Here is an 11,282-nt window from a genome sequence, read left to right on the forward strand (position 1 = left end):
AGCCCCTTGTGCTGACCCCATCCTGCCCCAAATCAGCTCCCCAGTCCATTGTCAACTGCCCTGTCCCCGCTCAACCTCAAATCCCAGGATCACCACTCAGTTCATCCTCAGCCAGGCTGCTTTCCACCTTCCCACCTCCAGCATCTCCCAGGTCCCTGGCAGATCTGGAACCTCCTCTGGGTTTCTTCTTGCCTTTTCCCTTCCCATGGTTGTGCTGGGGAAGGGGGGCTCCTGTCCCTCCCCATCCCACAGGTCCCTCTCCTGTACTCAGAGGGTGGTGGAGCTGTGGTTGCTCCATCCCTGTGAATGTTCAAAGCCAGGTTTGATGGGACTTGGATAACCTGGGATAGTGGAAGGTGCCCCTGCCCATGGTAGTGGGTGGCACTGGATGAATTTTAAGTTCTCTTCCAACCCAAACCTTTCTGGGATTCATTCTCTGTTGGTAACAGCTCTCTCCAAGCACACCTTGGCACCCTGACCTGACACCACCTTGTTGCCTTCTCAAATCCCCCACCTTGGTGTCTTCCTGTCCTTCTAACACAGGGATTCTCCATCCCCTTACCTGCTCTTTGTCACTCCTTTACCCACTTTGGGGAACACTGCTTTTCTCACCCCATACTTAGAGTCAGGCAGACTCTCCAGGGGCTCAGCTCTGTGCTGGAGAAACCTCTGGCAGGCTGAGGAAGCAGCTCCTGCCTCTGTTTTTGGGATCTGCTTGGAGCTGAGCTGCACCCCAGGCAGCTGTTTCACCAAAGGACCCACTGGTGGTGTGGGAAAGCCAAAGTCCAGGTCCTTTCCCCCCAGTTCCATGTCACACATCTGTTCATTCATCATATCCATCTTTTCTGAGCTGTCTTGTGCTGTCCTCTGTAGGTTACAATCTCTCCTCTTTTCCTTTTTTTTTTTTTTTTCCTCACCATTCAATAAGAAGACTCCTTCCAGATGCTCCTTCTCCAGTGGCTGCTTCTGCCTCTTTCTGTGGGAGTTTGGATTCTATCTTTTCTCCCTTTTTTTTTTTTTTTTACCTTTAAACTGTGTCAAAATATCAGGACTGAGAATGTCAGGACTCCAGAACTGGCTGAAAAAGTTGCTGCTTTGCAGAGCCTAAATTGCAACATGGAGAAAAAAGAAACAGCTCCAAGAGGGTAGAAAAATGAGATAAAGTGCAGATTAAATGCTTTTTCAGGGAGGAAAAATTAATTTAATCTTGAAGGAAAAGTGGGAGGACTTTCATGGATTAAACAGGCTATCTGGGAAAGGTGTATTTGCTGTTTCTGGGTGATGTCAAAAGAGCTGAAAAGTTTTGTGAAGTCTGAAAAAAATGCTTTTGGTTTTGAAATGGTTGGATCCTCCTGCAGCAAAGAAAAAGAAGAAAAGGAGCAGAAAGCAAAGCTTTGGGCATGATCCACTTGGATGCACCTGATGCACACCTGGATGTGGACAAATTTCACTTGGAGTGAAACTCTGGCACAAAGTTCCCCAAAGGGACAAAACTGCTATTATGTATAATATTATTTAGTGGGATCAGACAAAACAGGATCCCACAGATCCCCATAATAACACATTCAAATGTTGAAGATATTCCCTTATTTTCTGCAACTTCAGCTATTACAAGAATATGGAAATAAATAAGAGCAAAACCAGCCTTCGACCAAATTACTTCATGTGCATAAGACATGTATAAATATAAATATATATATATAACTTCAACTCCCTCTCCTGATAGATACTTTCAAACCTAAATATGGCTGTTAATTCTCACAGCAGTAAGAAATAAGGACTCTGGGACCCATATTTTTGGGTGAGAAGCACCCAGATTAAGCTTCGACTTCTGATTTGCTGTATAAAGAGATATAAATGGAAGCATCCCTCATTCCCTCAAACTTTTCTGTGTGGCAGATTTGCTACATATGATTAAAAGATAAAAAAAATTCTCCCAAAACCCAAAACAACAGAGAAGTAAACAAACTATTTCATCTTATTACTTATATAGAAGTGTAGGTGAACCAGTAAGGGGGCAGACGAGTCATCTGTTTTGATACAAAACCAACCCAAACTTGTTTGATGAGACATTCTGGTGGGAGAAGGCAGCAGTTGAGGATTTCAGCGTTGGCACGTGCAGTGAGAGAAGCAGCTGCTTGGACAAGGGATGACACAATGACAATACCCTGCTGGCACTGTCCCCAAACTCCTCGGTGCAGCTGTGGCCACCTGTGCCCAGCCCAGAAAGGTGAATTCCAGCTGCAGGGAAGAGCTGGGTGTTGATCAGAGTGCAGGACAATCTGTCTTTTCTCCCGTGGACTGAAAGAATTTGACTTGTTTAGTTGAGCTAAAAAATGAGGCTGGAGAAGGAATATGTTTTCCTGTCTATAAATACATCCTGGAAAATAAATGTGAGGAGAGGGAAAGGCGTTGGGACACTGAAGGGCAACGGTGGAAAAGTAAATGAGTAGGAACTGGCCATGAATATTTTTAGCCTGGAAATCGGAAGATCTTTCCAGTAGGAGTATCGGAGACTGAAATAAAAAAGTAACTCATTTAACACATCACTTCCTGATTTTATCAAGAAAAAGGCATGCCAGTGTGGAGGGACAAACAGCTGGGATGGAAGCCCTTTAAAGGTCTTCCATGCCAGATCATCTCTCCTTGGAAAGATCCTGTCCATTTTGATGCACGGTACGCTACGTTCCTTCCTGCACCAGGGGATGAGTCATGGCTACATGACTCCGTGGGTGGCCAGAAGTGATATCTCCACCACTTACATCTTAATTCCTGATTATCCCATGATGTTCTCCAGCTCCTGCTCCCTCTCTCAGCACACAGCAGAGATGTTCCCATGTCCCAGTCTCCCCACAACCACCTAATTTCCCTGTTTCCCACAGCTGCTGCTGTGGGGTTGCTTTGGCCAAGGACTTGGGGGAGATCCTTTGCCCCTCTAGTCTACAAGAGCTCCCATTCCTCTGTAGTCCTGGCCCTCCCAGAGAGCCAGAAGTCATTGCTCAGAGCCTGTTTCTTTTATTAGCCAACACTCTGTATTTTTAGGGATTTTTTGGAAGTTGTGAGTGTCAATCACACCCATGATGAGATCTCTCAACTCATATTTTTGAGAGGAGAAATCTTTTCTTGGCACTCAGCAGCATCCCACGCTTCCATCACGCTGGAGGCGCTTGTGTCCGGAGGTCTGAGTAAACTCTGGGTGACCCCAAGATCTGCAAGTATTTATAAAACATGTTTAGCCAGGGTTTTCCTTCACAGAACTGGGAGCTGATCTGTCTGTGCCTTGCATTTTTTGTTCCTGCTGTTCTCCAGGAGAACCAGGGAGGCACTGGGAAGGGGAGGCGTGTTCGGTGCTCCAGCAGCACCCCAGCATGGGATCACAACCTCTTTGTGCTGCTTGGTTAAAGGCTTTTTTCATCCTGATCAATATCCTAATTGAGCTGTGTGGTCTTCCATCTTCCAGGCATTTATTCAGATCAGGGGAACAAACACTAAATATAGAGAGGTATGTAAGCCAGAATCAGAGTTGTGTGAATCTGGAGCTACCTCATTTAAATAACTGGGGGATGGATCCAGCTGAGTGTTTGGTGTACATGGAGTACAGATAATTACAATTAATGGGGATTTACTTTAAGCAAAGTAGGTCAGAAAAAAATGACATCTTATTGTGTCATTAGTTTTCATCAATTACTTCCATGTTGTTTGCTCAGTTCCCAAGTCAAACGAGTGTGGGCTGACAGCCTCGCAAGCTCAACTTGGTATTGTCTCTAAAAATCAAACTGCATTATTTCTGCCTCATGCATCATCACTAACAATAAAGCATTCACTGCTGGAATATAGCAGGTGGCTTTGTTATTCATGCATGAGGCAGAAAAAGCTCCAGCTTCCGTTGCCACAATGTTCATGTGTCCACAGGATCAAAAGTTGGATGTGTTGGTAAACTTAGTAGTTACTGTGTGAGCTGGACTTAGAAGACTCGCTTAGGCCAGTCCTTTTGTTGATTAACTTTATTAATTTCTATTAACCTCTTTGAATGCTGCATGTCTATACCAGGGGAGGATCAACAGGATGCTGCTTCTGCTGCCACTTGTCTCCCTCTGGCAGCACTGTCTAGAATCATGGAATGGTTTGGGTTGGAAGTGATTTCTTACAGTTTATTCTGTTCCAGCCCCCTGCCATGGGCAAGGACACCTACCACTATCCCAGGTGGCTCCAAGACCTGCCCAACCTGGCCTTGGACACTTCCAGAGATGGGGCAGCCACATTTCTTCTGGGTAACTTGTGCCAGGGCCTCACCACCCTCATTGTAAAAAACTCATTTCTTCTATCTAATCTAAACTGACCCTCCTTCAGTTTTAAACCATCAATACTTGTCGTTTTTGTCCCCATCTGTCTTACAGCCCCCCTTCAAGTACTAGAAGGCTGCAATAAGTTTTCCGCGGTCCTTCTCTTCTCCAGGTGAGCACCCCCAGCTCTCCCAGCCTGGCTCCAGTGCAGAGGGGCTCCAGCCCTTGAAACATTTCTGTGGCCTCCTCTGGACTCTCTCCCCCAGGGCTGGGGCAGCTCTGCAGGTGGGGTCTCACCTGAGAGGGACAGAGGGACAGAATTCCCCCTTCCCTGCTGCCCATGCTGGGGGATCAGCCCAGGGCATGGGGAGTTTCTAGGGTGTGAGAGCACATGGCCAGGGCATCTCCAGCTCTCATCCACCACTCTGTGACACTGGGCTCTCTAGCAAAGGTGCAGAAAGTCCCACATTTTCTCTATTGAAAAGCCAATTCAGAGCCATCATAAGAACTGCCTCTAAAACAGTGTGAGAAGTGTTTGGTGAACCTTTCCAATTCCAGCTCTTCTCTTTTACAGGAGGGCTTCATCTTTGAGTTTTCATTTTAGCACTGCAATTGACTGGGAAGTGATATCAGTGACTGCCAATAGTGTTAGTCCTTAATCATGGAATCACTGAATGTTTGGGGTAGGAAGGGACCTTAAAGACCATCTTGATCTATTCCCTGCCATGGGTTGGGAATCTCCCTCTAGACCAGGTTGTTCAGATCCTCATCCAGCCTGGACTTTAAACAACTGAACCTGGTTTGTTCTCCTAGCTGGACCAGGTGCTTCACTTCCAGTTCCTTACAAGTCCCTGGAATGTGTTCAGGTCCTCAGGTGTTACATGGTAAAACCTGGATACCAATTCCCCACTAAATATGAAATTATATGAATCCCAAACTTGTCTCTATTGGACAGAAATGTTACATTTCAATCACTTTACACCTCCTGACAAGTTTAAGAATTAGTATGGTCTTGAGACGTGTGCATTAGCAAACTTCATCGTTCCTGTTATCTACATCTTACCTGTGGTGACAGGGTTTATTCAGCTCTCCTCAGGCTCCCTTTAATCTCCTGAGAGCTGCAGCTGTTTTCATTTATTACTGTGCATCAAAAGGAACCTGTCTGCTCTCTCTGCTTCCCCCAAAATGCCTCTGTGTGGTGCCATTTCAATGCCATCAGCTGAACCAGTGACATTGGATGCCTGATCCTGGGGTCACCTGGGGAGTGGGGATGGCCAGGAGAGGATGACCCCAGGATTTCCATCGTTTTTCTGGAAGTTCTTGCATCTTTCCCATTAAACCAAGCATGGGATAATCCCCTTGAGGAGTGTCCTGCTCCTCGAGGAACTCGTTACCCAGTAGGAAGGAGCAACGTGACTTCATCAGCCAAGGAAGGTGGTGAGCAGTGCAGGGAACTGTGTTTCTCCCCTTGGAAAAGCATTAACAGCTCAGGCCTCCAGTTTGATGGACTTGCTCGGTGCTTTTCCAAGCTGGGATTTAGGAAAAGTGACTACACAGCATTTCCTACTTTGCCCCATGGGATTCCAGTGATTTAATTGGCTCTGAAGGGCAGGGATGTATCTCATAGAGTAGTTGGCTGCTGTTGTCACTGTGCCATGCTGCTCTCCAGAGCTCAGTGAAAAATAAACTTATCAGGCAATGCTTCCCTTCCCAAGCAGGGTGAAGGTTGGCCCCTGTGCCAATGGGAAATGTGGGTAACATCCATTTTTTCTGTTCTTCTGGGTCACTAGAAAAGCCAATGTGGAGCCATGGACTGTGGGAGGAAGTGGAGCTGGATTTCACACCTTAACTAAGGTAAGGTATGTTCCTTGTAAAATGATCCCCCTTCCCACAGTCCCTGATGCCTGGTTTTTTATAACTGATAATCATAGAATCACAGAATGGTTTGAGTTGGAAGGGACATAAAAGTTTATCCCCTTTCACCCCCTGCCATGGGCAGAGACACATTCCAGCTTGCTCCAAGCCCCATCCAACCTATCCTTGGACACTTCCAGGGATCCAGGGGCAGCCACAGCTCCTCTGGGCACCCTGTGCCATGGCCTCCCCGCCCTCACAGGGAACAATTCCATCCCAATATCCCACCTAACCCTGCCCTCTGGCAGTGGGAAGCCATTCCCTGTGTTCTGTCCCTCCATCCCTTGTCCCAAGTCCCTCTCCAACTCTCCTGGAGCCCCTTTAGGCCCTGGAAGGGGCTCTGAGCTCTCCCTGGATCCTTCTCCAGGTGAACATTCCCAGCTCTCTCAGCCTGGCTTTAGAGCAGAAGGAACCTTCAGAGCATCTCCACAGCATCCTCTGGACTCAGTCCAACATGTCCATATCCTTCTTATGTTGGAGGCCCCAGATCTGGAAGCAGCATCTCAAGTGGGGTCTCATGATGTTGCAAACCACCCCTGAACCTCTGAATGCAACAGAATATTTTTCTGGTATTTAACAATGTCACTACAGAATTGTTAATTAAATACATGACCTTTTATATCAAACCAAATTTTGACAGGAATGTACAAATCTGAATGTACCTGGGTTTCCCCCTGGAAGAAAGTCAAGGAAAAGGTGACTGGTGACTGGTGACTGGTGACTTCAGCTTCTTCCATCTCCCTCTGGGCTGAAACATCAGCCCAGCCATTGCCTCTTTCCATTGTGGGCTGCTACACCTTGGTGTCTTTCTTCTCTTCTTGGTCCTTCCTCTAGACAAAGTACTGCAGAGAAATCACCTTCCCCTGATTCCCCGATCATCTTCTGAGATCCTCTATGGCCCATTTTCCTAAAGCTCTGTGCACACCAGGTCTTCTTGCTTTTGTCTCTTTTTTCATCCTGAGGACAGAATTTCCATTTCCATTTAATTCCTGTTGTTTATGGTGTGAACCTTGGAGTTGTTCCATGCAGGGCCAGGTGTTGGATTTTGACGAACCTTGTGGGTCCCTTCCATCTCTGGATGTTCTTTAATTATGCGTTGGTTACACCTTTGCAGCCCTCCTCTTCTCCCCATGAACCACCCAGAATTCTGATTTTTGTGTCCTTTTGCACTCAGTAAATCTTCTCCCCCTGCCTTGGCTTCACTTCAGCCATGTCCACATTTATCCCACTTTGGTCCTGGGTGAGAATGTAGGGTCTCAGAATGGTTTGGGTTGGAAGAGATCTGAAAAAACATCTAATTCCAGTCCCTTCCTAGGGATTTTCCCATCCCATGACTTTGTCCTCTCCTAGATCAGCTTCTCTTGGCAGGAACAGGCTCCAGTTTCAGGAAACAGCATAGAATTTTTACATGTTTTGGGGAAATCAATTGCCTGCCTTTGTCACTTGGCATTAAGTGTAAGGAGATGGGGCATAAAGACTATTTTTTCCATAATGGTGCAAAAAAAATTTTTTAGGAAAACAAACTTTCTTTCTTTCTTTCTTTCTTTCTTTCTTTCTTTCTTTCTTTCTTTCTTTCTTTCTTTCTTTCTTTCTTTCTTTCTTTCTTTCTTTCTTTCTTTCTTTCTTTCCTTCTTTCCTTCTTTCCTTCTTTCCTTCTTTCCTTCCTTCTTTCCTTCCTTCCTTCCTTCCTTCCTTCCTTCCTTCCTTCCTTCCTTCCTTCCTTCCTTCCTTCCTTCCTTCCTTCCTTCCTTCCTTCCTTCCTTCCTTCCTTCCTTCCTTCCTTCCTTCCTTCCTTCCTTCCTTTTTCTTTCTTTTTCTTCCACCATATTAAAAGCATCACCAATCCCCCTTCTGTGTTTTTAAATGTTTTTCATTAATTTGGCTTTGCACAGGTCATTTAACAACTCAAGGGATGGATGAGATTTGCCCAGCTTGAAACGGACGCTGGAAGTCTCTCATCTCTATGGCAAAAAATAATCACGTGGCTGTTTCAAACAACATCTCAGAATTAAGTCTGGCTATTCTGAAGTCCTGGTTCAGGCACACTCTGTGCTTTCTGATATGTGCAATCACCAGCATTTCCAGCTTTGCCAAGTGCTCTTATCATTTCTTCCATCTGCCAGTGCACACAATATTTCTGAATCTGTTAATTAAGGAACTGAAGTTTTGCCCTGAGACACCAGAGTAACTGGTTCAGTTTCTTTGCAGGGAAAACTGATGCCTGCCTTGTCCGTAATTACCTAAATTGTAGAGAAAAAAAAATTATTCTGCTTTCATGTTGATTCACTTTTGTAATTTCATTGCTGGGGCTAAGTGTGGCGCCCATTTAAATTATCTCTTGCTCTCATTTTACTCAATACATGTTATTTGCTAACAAAGATTCAATATGGAAAAACTGGAAGGTGACAACTACCTCCTTCATCAATGCAAATGACAATAATCTCCTCTCCTCCACCGTGTAAATATAAACACTGAATCATCCCAGACAGAAATACCCTCCTGCATTTAGAAATATGAATGTGCAAAGGAGGCACTGCTCTCATTTATGGAGTCATAAACCTCAAGTTTATCCAGTGATTCCATGGCAAATCGCTCAGGAGATCAGCAGCAGTGTGGACACAAACTAAAACTGTCCCCAGACTTTATTCCAAGAATATGGGCATTCTTCACCCTTTGGTTACACTTGCACTTGGAAAGATAAGATTAATTTTCCTTCTTGTTAAATTATTGGAATTATTTATTTTAAAAACCAGCCCATACAATTCCACCATAATTTATTTTTTCTAATAGCTCTTTGATATTATTAATAGCCTCTATGGAGCTTCTAAAGCAACATCGAACCTTCCACAAGTGATCACCTCCTGGACTAAGTGCTGTTGGGTGTGCAGAGGCTTCTGCTGAGGATGATCTCAGGTTGTTGCTCCTTTTTGTCAGAAACTCAACTGATGGAAGAGCAGGTGGAAGTCTTTGCCATCAGACTTCCAGGTGTTCAGTTCTGCAGCTGACAGTACTTGAGTTCAGCCATCAAATCCCAGAATGGTTTGGATTGGAGGGGAACATAAAGATCATCCCCTTCTACCCCGTGCCATGGGCAGGGACACCTTCCACTATCCCAGGGTTCTCCAAGCTCTGTCCAGCCTGGTCTTGGACACTTTCCAGGGATCCAGGGGCAGCCACAGCTTTTCTCGGCAACCTGTGCTAGGGCCTCCTCACCCTCACAGGGAAGAATTTTTCCTCAATATCTCATCTAACCCTGCCCTCTGGCAGTTTGAAGCCATTCCCTCTTGACCAACATTTGAAGAAAATTATGAAAGTTTGTGTCTTCCAGAGGATCTGTTGACAGCAGCGACCTCTTTGCCTCCTGAATCTTCATGAATCCTCTCAGTGGCACTGAGCAAACTTCACCCAAAAGTGTATTTAACAGGAACATTGCAGACCTACAGCCTCCTGTCCCTGTGACAGATCCTGCACAAGAGGAGCATCCCCAGCGCTCAGACTTTTCTCAGCCCCACTTAGGGCTGCTGGAAGAACCCACAAGTGTGGGCAGCTTTGTCCAGGTCTGGGTCTAAAAGGCACTTTGGTAGATGTAAGGGTCCTGCTGTGGTGCAAAACATCTCTGAGGAGCTGAGGATGCAAAAACTTGGTCAAAATTCTTGAACAAGAGGAGAAAACCCTGTCAGGAAATCACCCTGGGATGGGTTTGACTTCATTGTGCCATAACCCAGCCCAGCAGAACACAGGGGCAGTTCCTGCTGAGTTACTTTTTGCGTAAGAATATTAAACCTAAATGCATAAAATAGTACCATCCTTCTTCTCAGAGACTGTATCATAGAATCACAAAATGTTTTGGTTGGAAAGGACCTTGAAGATCATCTCATTCCAACCCCCTGCTATGGGCAAACCAGCTTGCTCCAAGTCACTGTTTCCTAAACAAAGTTAGTCAATAAACCTGCACATGGCTCCATGAGTCTTGCAGAAAAAACAAAAAGTTAACACCTCCAAAGGCAACCCTTCTCTCACCCTGCTGAAAATCCAAATTTTTCAGGCTCTGCTGGCTTCTCTTTTCATTCCTCCTCGTGCTTTGAGCCATTCTGTTCTCCGCAAGGATGGGTGTTTAGATTCTCGCCTTCTAATCAGCCACAATTATAGCCTTTCCCAGGATCTTCTGCTGCCAAATTGGAGGGGGGAAAAGAGAGAAAAGGTTTTAAAAAATAAGAGAGAGAGGCTAATGCTTGCAAAGACATATGTGTTTAGTGTTGTTGGCAGATTTGTAAACTTATTAGTGCCTCCACACACCATGTAATTAAGATCTACTGGTAATTAGTCAATAGTTAAAAATAGGGGTTGGTATTGTGGTGCTGAAAACGCCTACAAAATAATGTGTTCTCTGCTCTCAAGATGCAGTTAGTGTCTCCAAAAAATGTTAATTTAAAAAATATGTATTCGTTGCAGAAGCAGATTTTTCAGCAAAGGGGATTTCGGTGAGTTTTTGTGTGTGTGTGTGTGTGTGTGTGTGTGTGTGTGTGTGTGTGCATCCAACCTATTTATCTTTCAACATTTCTGTGTGTTTGTGTGATGTCCAAAGAGCCTGACTGCATGTTTTGTCTTGGATAAAAATGTTAAGCTACAAAACTGCAGACTCGGCAGAGCTGTGGAGAGGGAATGGGAGCAGTTCTCATTTGTCGATTTCCATTGGAATAAACCTGCTCATCAAAGGAAATTGTTCAGAAATCCATGGGAATGGCAGATGTGCAGCACCATGGGGCAGATGTCTGGTGTTTGGAGAGCTGTGTGTGTATTTTCTAAATATTCAGGGATTACCACAGTCTATGGATATAATCCTTTAGTAACCTGGAATGTCAAAGACAACACAAAAGCTCTAATGCCTTGTAGTAAACAATTTGGCCAAACAGCCCTGAAAGAGCAGGTTAGGAGTCACTTGTCTTTATCCCATGAAAGAAGACCCAAAAGAGGTAATGTGGGTTTTTAGGATTTCTTAACGCCTGCTGTATAATGTGCTCCAGAGCTGTGAGAGTTGCTGGTGATGTTCTGAAAGGATGTCTCATTTGGCTGTCATAAGCAATC

Source organism: Zonotrichia albicollis, chromosome 3 (assembly GCF_047830755.1).
Source record: "Zonotrichia albicollis isolate bZonAlb1 chromosome 3, bZonAlb1.hap1, whole genome shotgun sequence".
NCBI classification, from domain to species: Eukaryota; Metazoa; Chordata; class Aves; order Passeriformes; family Passerellidae; genus Zonotrichia; species Zonotrichia albicollis.